This window comes from Nanorana parkeri, unplaced genomic scaffold (genome assembly GCF_000935625.1).
Source record: "Nanorana parkeri isolate BGI_ZX_2015 unplaced genomic scaffold, ASM93562v1 scaffold3222, whole genome shotgun sequence".
Classification (NCBI taxonomy): Eukaryota; Metazoa; Chordata; class Amphibia; order Anura; family Dicroglossidae; genus Nanorana; species Nanorana parkeri.
This window is the reverse complement of record NW_017309490.1, coordinates 22,467-31,392: the sequence shown is the minus strand read 5'-3', so window position 1 is coordinate 31,392 and position 8,926 is coordinate 22,467. Positions and strand designations below refer to the sequence as shown.

The 8,926-nt window shown below is 48.3% G+C and overlaps 1 protein-coding gene across 1 annotated transcript in view; it reads left to right on the top strand.

The window, feature by feature from the left end:
• LOC108802931 (arf-GAP with Rho-GAP domain, ANK repeat and PH domain-containing protein 1-like) overlaps window positions 1-8,926 on the top strand; it is a gene marked incomplete at its 3' end in the record, with an annotated part of 43,236 nt that overhangs the window by 15,208 nt on the left and 19,102 nt on the right. The gene's annotated exons all lie outside the window — the stretch shown is intronic.

The window sequence follows — 8,926 nt, the reverse complement described above, 5'->3', positions numbered from 1 at the left end:
ACTGTGGTATATACATATGAATGGACAGCGCTATTTAAATATCAAAAAGCCGCGACAAAAAAATGTCTGTAATGTCGCTAGAGTGTTCGGGTTTTGCTTGAAGAAAAGGTGGCAACCGTAGTCTAGAGCCATAAGCCTGAACTACATGACTAGACTTATGCGGGAAGCACTGGAGAGAGCTTGGAACAGCATTCTCTCCAGGAGAGGTAAATTATTTCATCCCTTCTGTTTATCACTCCAGCCCAATCAGACTTTTACCACGGGTCTAATATATACCAGGGACATGTGGTCAGGGGAGAGGGGGGGGGCAGAGCCTCACCTAGTATTATGGAGGAAAAAGCTGTCAGCTTCAAGTCCGAAGCTGACAGCTTTTTCTCCATTCAGATCGGCTTGTAAAAGGTTACAGAGCAGGGAAATCCCCCCCCGCTGTGTAACTTCTCATGGACGGAGTGCTGGATGTTACTTACACGCGGCGCTGCATCCGGACTTTGACAGGTAGTTAGGTTACACCGCAGCGGCCTTCCCCACTGCTTGTGTAACCTAACTTGGTGAGGTCAGAGCTGTCACAACCTCTACTCTGTGTTAGAGGCGTGAGCTCTGTGGATGGCTTGGACCAATGGGAAAGCTCCATTGGTCCAAGCTGTCCAATCAAAAAAAGAAAAAACCTACTGAGGCCATCTGGGGACGGGGCTTCAGCCAGCAGGGGCGGGCTTCGGCCAGCGCGGGGAGGGTGAGGCTGGGGAATGCCTCCCCCGGACCCAGAGGTACTGAACATCACTGATATATACGCATGCTGCATGCTTGTGCATAGTTACACTTTATTACAGGCGCACAGCATTGATTGATCTTTCTTTTGTATTAGTGAAATCTTTAACTTTGCTGCCGCTGAGCCGCTGAATACATTTTTATTCTAAATCAGTTGAAGTGAAAATTAGTAAAAAGTGTAGAAAAAAGGCAGGAAATGGCCCGGGTCTGTTTATCATTGTTTTCACCCAAGATTCACACATTTTTATTAGGTGAATCTTGGGTGCAAAGTGTGTGAATCTTAGGTGAAAACATTGATAAATAAACCTTGTTGAATTAGGAGAAAGTCATTACGTTTCTGCCTGCAGAAGATGTGGAGCTGCGATGGGGGCTCCATTGACCCCATTGCACTGTCATCACGTACTGACCATGTGAACCCCTTTGTTATGAATTTGTAACATTGTCTTGGATAAAACATTCACAGAATATTGACGTTAACACGATCAGGCTGGTTTTCACCACACAGGTGATCCGCTCCCCCCAGTTTGCCAGACACACAGACTGGTTCTAGGGTGGGGCCCTCCTGACTCCTCCCCCCCTTGCGATGATCACAAGTATGATCTGCCTGTCCATGATGGGAAGGTCGTACAAAATTTTAATGACCTTACAACCCTCGCACAACAAAAGTAGTGCGAGGGTTGTAAGGTGTATGGGCAACTTTAGAACCTCAGCACCACATCTTTAGCTGTGCCCTACAAATCTGCCATCCTGGCTATACCCAGACATCCCCCATCTGCCTGCTGCCACAGTTGAAATGCTAATGTCTTCTGTAATGATATAGAATTGCTCCCTCCAGTCTGCATAGGTTAGGATATAATGGGGTGAGTCAGGTCCCCATCGCAGCTCCACATCTGCAGATAGAAAAACCTCATCAAACCATCAAACCGAACACCATTCTGAGCAAACAAATACCATGTGATCAAAAGAAAGCCGCAAGTTCCACTTTATACAAATCAAATGTGATGTCCTGGGCGTGTGATGTCCTGGAAGTGTGATGTCCTGGGCGTGTGATGTCCTGGAAGTGTGATGTCCTGGAAGTGTGATGTCCTGGAAGTGTGATGTCCTGGAAGTGTGATGTCCTGGGCGTGTGATGTCCTGGAAGTGTGATGTCCTGGGCGTGTGATGTCCTGGAAGTGTGATGTCCTGGGCGTGTGATGTCCTGGAAGTGTGATGTCCTGGAAGTGTGATGTCCTGGAAGTGTGATGTTCTGGACTTGTGATGTCTACCGATCACTATACAGTACAGTCTATGATATCTCTGTCCTATTCCTCTATGAGAGGACAGCACTATCATAGACTGTACTGTATAGTGATCGGGCCTATTCCTCTATGAGAGGACAGCACTATCATAGACTGTACTGTATAGTGATCGGGCCTATTCCTCTATGAGAGGACAGCACTATCATAGACTGTACTGTATAGTGATCGGGCCTATTCCTCTATGAGAGGACAGCACTATCATAGACTGTACTGTATAGTGATCGGGCCTATTCCTCTATGAGAGGACAGCACTATCATAGACTGTACTGTATAGTGATCGGGCCTATTCCTCTATGAGAGGACAGCACTATCATAGACTGTACTGTATAGTGATCGGGCCTATTCCTCTATGAGAGGACAGCACTATCATAGACTGTACTGTATAGTGATCGGGCCTATTCCTCTATGAGAGGACAGCACTATCATAGACTGTACTGTATAGTGATCGGGCCTATTCCTCTATGAGAGGACAGCACTATCATAGACTGTACTGTATAGTGATCGGGCCTATTCCTCTATGAGAGGACAGCACTATCATAGACTGTACTGTATAGTGATCGGGCCTATTCCTCTATGAGAGGACAGCACTATCATAGACTGTACTGTATAGTGATCGGGCCTATTCCTCTATGAGAGGACAGCACTATCATAGACTGTACTGTATAGTGATCGGGCCTATTCCTCTATGAGAGGACAGCACTATCATAGACTGTACTGTATAGTGATCGGGCCTATTCCTCTATGAGAGGACAGCACTATCATAGACTGTACTGTATAGTGATCGGGCCTATTCCTCTATGAGAGGACAGCACTATCATAGACTGTACTGTATAGTGATCGGGCCTATTCCTCTATGAGAGGACAGCACTATCATAGACTGTACTGTATAGTGATCGGGCCTATTCCTCTATGAGAGGACAGCACTATCATAGACTGTACTGTATAGTGATCGGGCCTATTCCTCTATGAGAGGACAGCACTATCATAGACTGTACTGTATAGTGATCGGGCCTATTCCTCTATGAGAGGACAGCACTATCATAGACTGTACTGTATAGTGATCGGGCCTATTCCTCTATGAGAGGACAGCACTATCATAGACTGTACTGTATAGTGATCGGGCCTATTCCTCTATGAGAGGACAGCACTATCATAGACTGTACTGTATAGTGATCGGGCCTATTCCTCTATGAGAGGACAGCACTATCATAGACTGTACTGTATAGTGATCGGGCCTATTCCTCTATGAGAGGACAGCACTATCATAGACTGTACTGTATAGTGATCGGGCCTATTCCTCTATGAGAGGACAGCACTATCATAGACTGTACTGTATAGTGATCGGGCCTATTCCTCTATGAGAGGACAGAGATATCATAGACTGTACAGTACAGTCTATGATAGTGCTGTCCTCTCATAGAGGAATAGGACCGATCACTGTACAGTAGAGTCTATGATATCTCTGTCCTATCATAGAGGAATAGGACCGATCAGTGTAAAGTACAGTCTATGATAGTGCTGTCCTCTCATAGAGGAATAGGACCGATCACTATACAGTACAGTCTATGATATCTCTGTCCTCTCATAGAGGAATAGGACCGATCACTATACAGTACAGTCTATGATACCTCTGTCCTATCATAGAGGAATAGGACCGATCACTATACAGTACAGTCTATGATATCTCTGTCCTCTCATAGAGGAATAGGACTGATCACTATACAGTACAGTCTATGATACCTCTGTCCCCTCATAGAGGAATAGGACCGATCACTGTACAGTAGCGCTCTTCACAGAGGCAAGGAGACTTTAAGTTCGTATTTAGAGCGTAGAGATAAGAGTAACGATTTTTAAGGTCCTTTAATAAAAGAAACGTGCAGAAAATACACAGAAAAAGATATTAATAAAGAGAAACAAAATATATAACAGTAAAATAAAAGGAGAAAAGTGAACAGTCCGGGTCTATGAGTTCTGACAGAGGTCAGAGTTCAATAAGCAAAAGAGGGGTCTGTGTGGCTCTTCTCCAAGCAAGGTGGGCACAGATGATGTCCAGATATTAAAGGGGAACTCTTATAGGATGTTACAAACAAGAGCCTCTTCTAGCTGCCTCGGCAGCATCTTTTTGTCAGCCCTCTAGGGGGCATCACAGAGCAGAGCTGGGGTTGAAAAGCAGGAGGGCTAAGCCTTTACGATGTCCTCCTCTGCTCTTCCAAAACTGTTAACTTCATAACTAAAGAGGATAACTGAATATTTATATCCAATATTGTCTGACAACAACTACCTCATTTATGATGCGTCATGAAGTTCGCTTTAGATTGAGACCAAACTTGGCGGAGATATAAATGATGGGGGGAGCAGGAGGGTAAATGTCGCCTGTCCGCCCGTTGCCCCTGGTAAACAATCTATTTTTTCGGTATGCGTGTTCTCGTCTTGACGAGACCCGGCTATTTGTGCCCTTCATTTTACAATATCCCTCTCCTATTCCAAGTTATTGTAACTCAGGTCTATGACCTAAGGGGTGAATACTGGGTCACCCGGGTCATTACATCCACCGGGCCCTCCCGGTGTTTATCGAAAGCTGGCAATAGCTAATTTATTAGGGAATTAGCTGAGCTGGGTCGAAACCGTTACCCTGCTATTAGGAATTTATGATACCGCTCATTAAGATATCACTTACACTGATGAATGCCGGGTCCAGGGGAACCTCTAGAGCAGGCCTTCTTAAACTTTCTCCACTCGTGACCCCTTTTTGGCCGAGGACATTTTTAAGGGACACAGCTTCCTGAAAACATCACAGCACGCTTGCCCCGATGCAATACAGTGGGCCGGCCCTTGGGAGGAGTTATGCAAATATTAAAATGCCTTGATGGGTGGGTGTCAGTCTGGAGGAGCGGGGGCGTTGCTAGGTAGACTACATTTGCATGCAGCCCACCATAGGTGATACTGCTTCATGGCCACTAGATGGAGCTTATTTCCAATGCTCAACAGCTCCATCTGGTGGCCATAAAGCAGTATCACCGATGGTGATACTCCACTAGATGGAGCTGTGGAGCATTGGAAATGAGCTCCATCTAGTGGCCATGTTGCAGTATTACATCACAATGCACTCGCCCCGTAAAGAAAACATTAAAAACATTTTGTTTTTGACCATTATTCACAGGAAACAAACATTCACTGATAACGTCGGGGGGTGAACGTCCCTGCACACTGTTTATAGATAGACACCCCCCCTATGTGACGGGTCAGAGTAAAGGAGGCTTTCGGAGGCTACGATCTGATGCAGCCTCTGCTTTGTGCAGGGCAGTCATCGTTCTATATGTCAGTTAATCATTTCCAGCCGAGTGTGCAGAAAATAAATCCTTCTATTTACACAACAGCAAATCACACGTAACATTTCCTCATAATCCCCCTCCGATTGTGTGAGTCCGGGGCACTCCTGAACCTAATCCTTTGCTCGCAGATCCACAAATATTTATCTGTGAGTCATAGGATTTGAAATGTTCACTTGCGTGGTTTCCTGTTCAATATTTCAACAACAACAAAAGGTTCAGCGCCGAGTCCAAGGAGCGCCGAGTCCGCTCATCAGCCACCAGGATCCGCTGCCGGGTCACTTCGTTTACCAGTGCGTGTCGCTCTTGAGACCCATTCCTTCTTCTGTTGATGCTCAGAAGATTTAGTTATCAGTGTACTGGCCTCCATTTGTACTGACTTCCATTACTAATGGCCTCCATTTGTACTGGCTTCCATTAGTACTGGCCTCCATTTGTACTGGCTTCCATTAGTATTGGCCTCCATTTGTACTGACTTACATTAGTACTGGCCTCTATTTGTACTGGCTTTCATTAGTACTGGCCTCTGTTTCTACTGGCTTCCATTAGTACTGGCCTCCATTAGTACTGGCCTCCATTTGTACTGACTTCCATTAGTACTATCCTCCATTTGTACTGGCCTCCATTTGTACTGGCTTCCATTTGTACTGACTTCCATTAGTACTGGCCTCTGTTTCTACTGGCTTCCATTAGTACTGGCTTCCATTAGTACTGGCTTCCATTTGTACTGACTTCCATTAGTACTGGCCTCCATTTGTACTGACTTCCATTAGTACTGACTTCCATTTGTAGCGCACTGGATCGCATACTTACAGCCTCCCTAATTTCACCCCGTGCTGTACACAGGCGGTCGGGACGCACATAGCTACGCATGAAGACAAGAAGAACATTGCGGTCATTGTGTTACTCGGAATGAATGGGCCGCATTGTTCTTTATAATGCATCGAGTTACTTTCTTGTCTACACTACATGCCCTTCCATTGTCCCCGCCTCCTGAGGATTGACCACAAGTTAACAATGGATGGAGGTCCGGGGGGTTTCCTGGCCATGGACCCAAAATTTTCTGTTTTCTTCCCCAAACCACTTAGTTATCACTGTTGCCTTCTGGCTCCATCATCCTGGAAGAGGCGACTGAGGCGTCACCAGACTGATCCTGAATGGTTGGGAGACGTTGCTCATGGAGGATGTGGTCCCATTCTTTATTCATGGCTGTGAGGGAGCCCCCCGCTCCCTTGGCTGAGCCCCCCCCGCTCCCTTGGCTGAGCCCCCCCCTGCTCCCTTGGCTGAGCCCCCTGCTCCCTTGGCGGAGCCCCCCGCTCCCTTGGCTGAGCCCCCTTTTTTTTCGCTCCCTTGGCTGAGCCCCCCGCTCCCTTGGCTCAGCCCCTCGCTCCCTTGGCTGAGCCCCCTCGCTCCCTTGGCTGAGCCCCCCGCTCCCTTGGCTGAGCCCCCCGCTCCCTTGGCTGAGCCCCCTCGCTCCCTTGGCTGAGAAGCAACCCCACACATGAATGGTCTTAGGACATGACACAGGACTGATGGTAACGCTCACCTTTTCTTCTCCAGACAAGGTCTTTTCCGTACCCCCTAAACAATGGAAAAGGGGAGTTTCAGAGACAATGACCTTCCCCCGTCGTCAGCAGTCCAATCCCTGGACCTTGTGCAGAATCTCAGTCCGTCCCGGATGTCTCTCCCGGAGAGAAGCGGCTTATTTGCTGCCCTTCCTGCCACCAGGCCGTCCTGCAAAAGTCTTCACACCCGCCTGCTGCCATTCCTGAGCAAGCTCTGCCCTGGCGGTGCCCCGCATCCCGCAGCTGACTTACTGGACTTTCCTGGGCGCCCTGAAGCCTTCTTCACAACAATGGAACCTTCTCCTTGAAGTTCTGGATGATCCGATAAATGGTGGATTTCGGTGTAGTCTTAGTGGCGGCGATATCCTGCCCCCCCCCCCCCCCGGAGAACTATCCTGGCCTGTGAATCCCTTTCTGTGCAAAGCAATGATGGCGACGCGTGTTCCCTCGCAGGTTCACCAACAGAGGAAGAACAATGATCCCAAGCTCCGCCCACAGAGGAAGTACAATGATCCCAAGCTCCGCCCACAGAGGAAGAATAATGATCCCAAGCTCCACCCACAGAGGAAGAACAATGATCCCAAGCTCCGCCCTCCAGTCTGTTATTCTCACTCCATCAGCATGGCAGAGTGGTCTCCAGCCTTGTCCTCGTCAGCACTGACACCTGTGTTAACGAGAGAATCACCGACATGGTGTCAGCTGGTCCTTTTGGGGCTGAAATGCAGCGGAAACGCTTTTTTGGGGGGATTAAAGGAGAAGTATGAGATGAACGAAAATCACTCACCTCATAGTTCTAGCCGACCTGTGACAATGAGACTGTCACAGGTCGGCTCAGTAGATCGGGAGGTGAGGGAACACATACCGGCGTTCGCTCACCTCTCGATCCTGTCACTGCAGGGAGCCGTGACTGTCACTCACGGCTGCCTGCAGGGATTCCCTCCCCGCTCCGATGCTCCAACGCTGACTGGAGGAACGGACGGGGGAGGGGGCGGGTACAGCTCTAGATAGGCAGAGCCAGCTGTCACTCACGCAGCTGGGCGGATCCCGACGTCTAAGTCGGGATCTGCTCCGGCTGCGGCGTCTCAGTATACCGCGAGCTGCTGCTCCCTATATACTGAGCCTAGGGTGACGGGAGGACGCTAGTTTGTGTCCTCCCGTTACCCTGAGGAGAACTATGGGGGAAAGCCCTGACCCCATAGTTCTCCTTTAACTTCATGTTCATGGCAAAGAGGGACTTTGATCTGATCGCTCTTCGTAGCATTCTGGAGGAGATGGAAATGGGCATCAAACTGAAGCAGCAGATTTTGTGAAAATTAATATTTGTGTCATTCTCGGGACGTTCGGCCCGGACATGTGCGCTGGTGTCACTTTCCAGTAACGAATGAAGGAAAATGGCCGCATTGTATCGGGATTCCGGATTGTGACACACAAACACATTTCTATACGTTGTTATTTATCATTATGATACATTGTTGTCGTCGTAGATCATACAATCATGAGGAAGGGAACAGCCGGGTTATGAAATATAAACACATTATGATACATTGTTGTCGTCGTAGATTATAACATGAGGAAGGGATGGGTAACGTCCCGGCGGTCAGGTGATGGTCATGGGTAACGGACGATTGGCTCACATTCCGCGCAGTCAGGGAATTCGCATTCATGTTTACTTCCTGAAACATCGGCGGAAATGTTACAATCAGCTGATGATCTGCGAGGCGACCTCAAAGGAGAACTGCCGGTGCTGTTCCCCTTGCTTCTGACAATGCTGGCCGCCTGGCCTGCCATGCCAGTCCTCCGGCTTCACAATGTTCTGAGGTGCTGGCCTGGAACAAGCACGCCGATCGGGAGTTCCAACTTCCCTCCAAACTCACTTGCTGCATGCTTGTTGCGGGCCAGTGATGACCATCTCCTGCACCAGGCTGAGCTGTGCAGCAAGAATGATAGTTACCAAGGTTGGGACAAACGA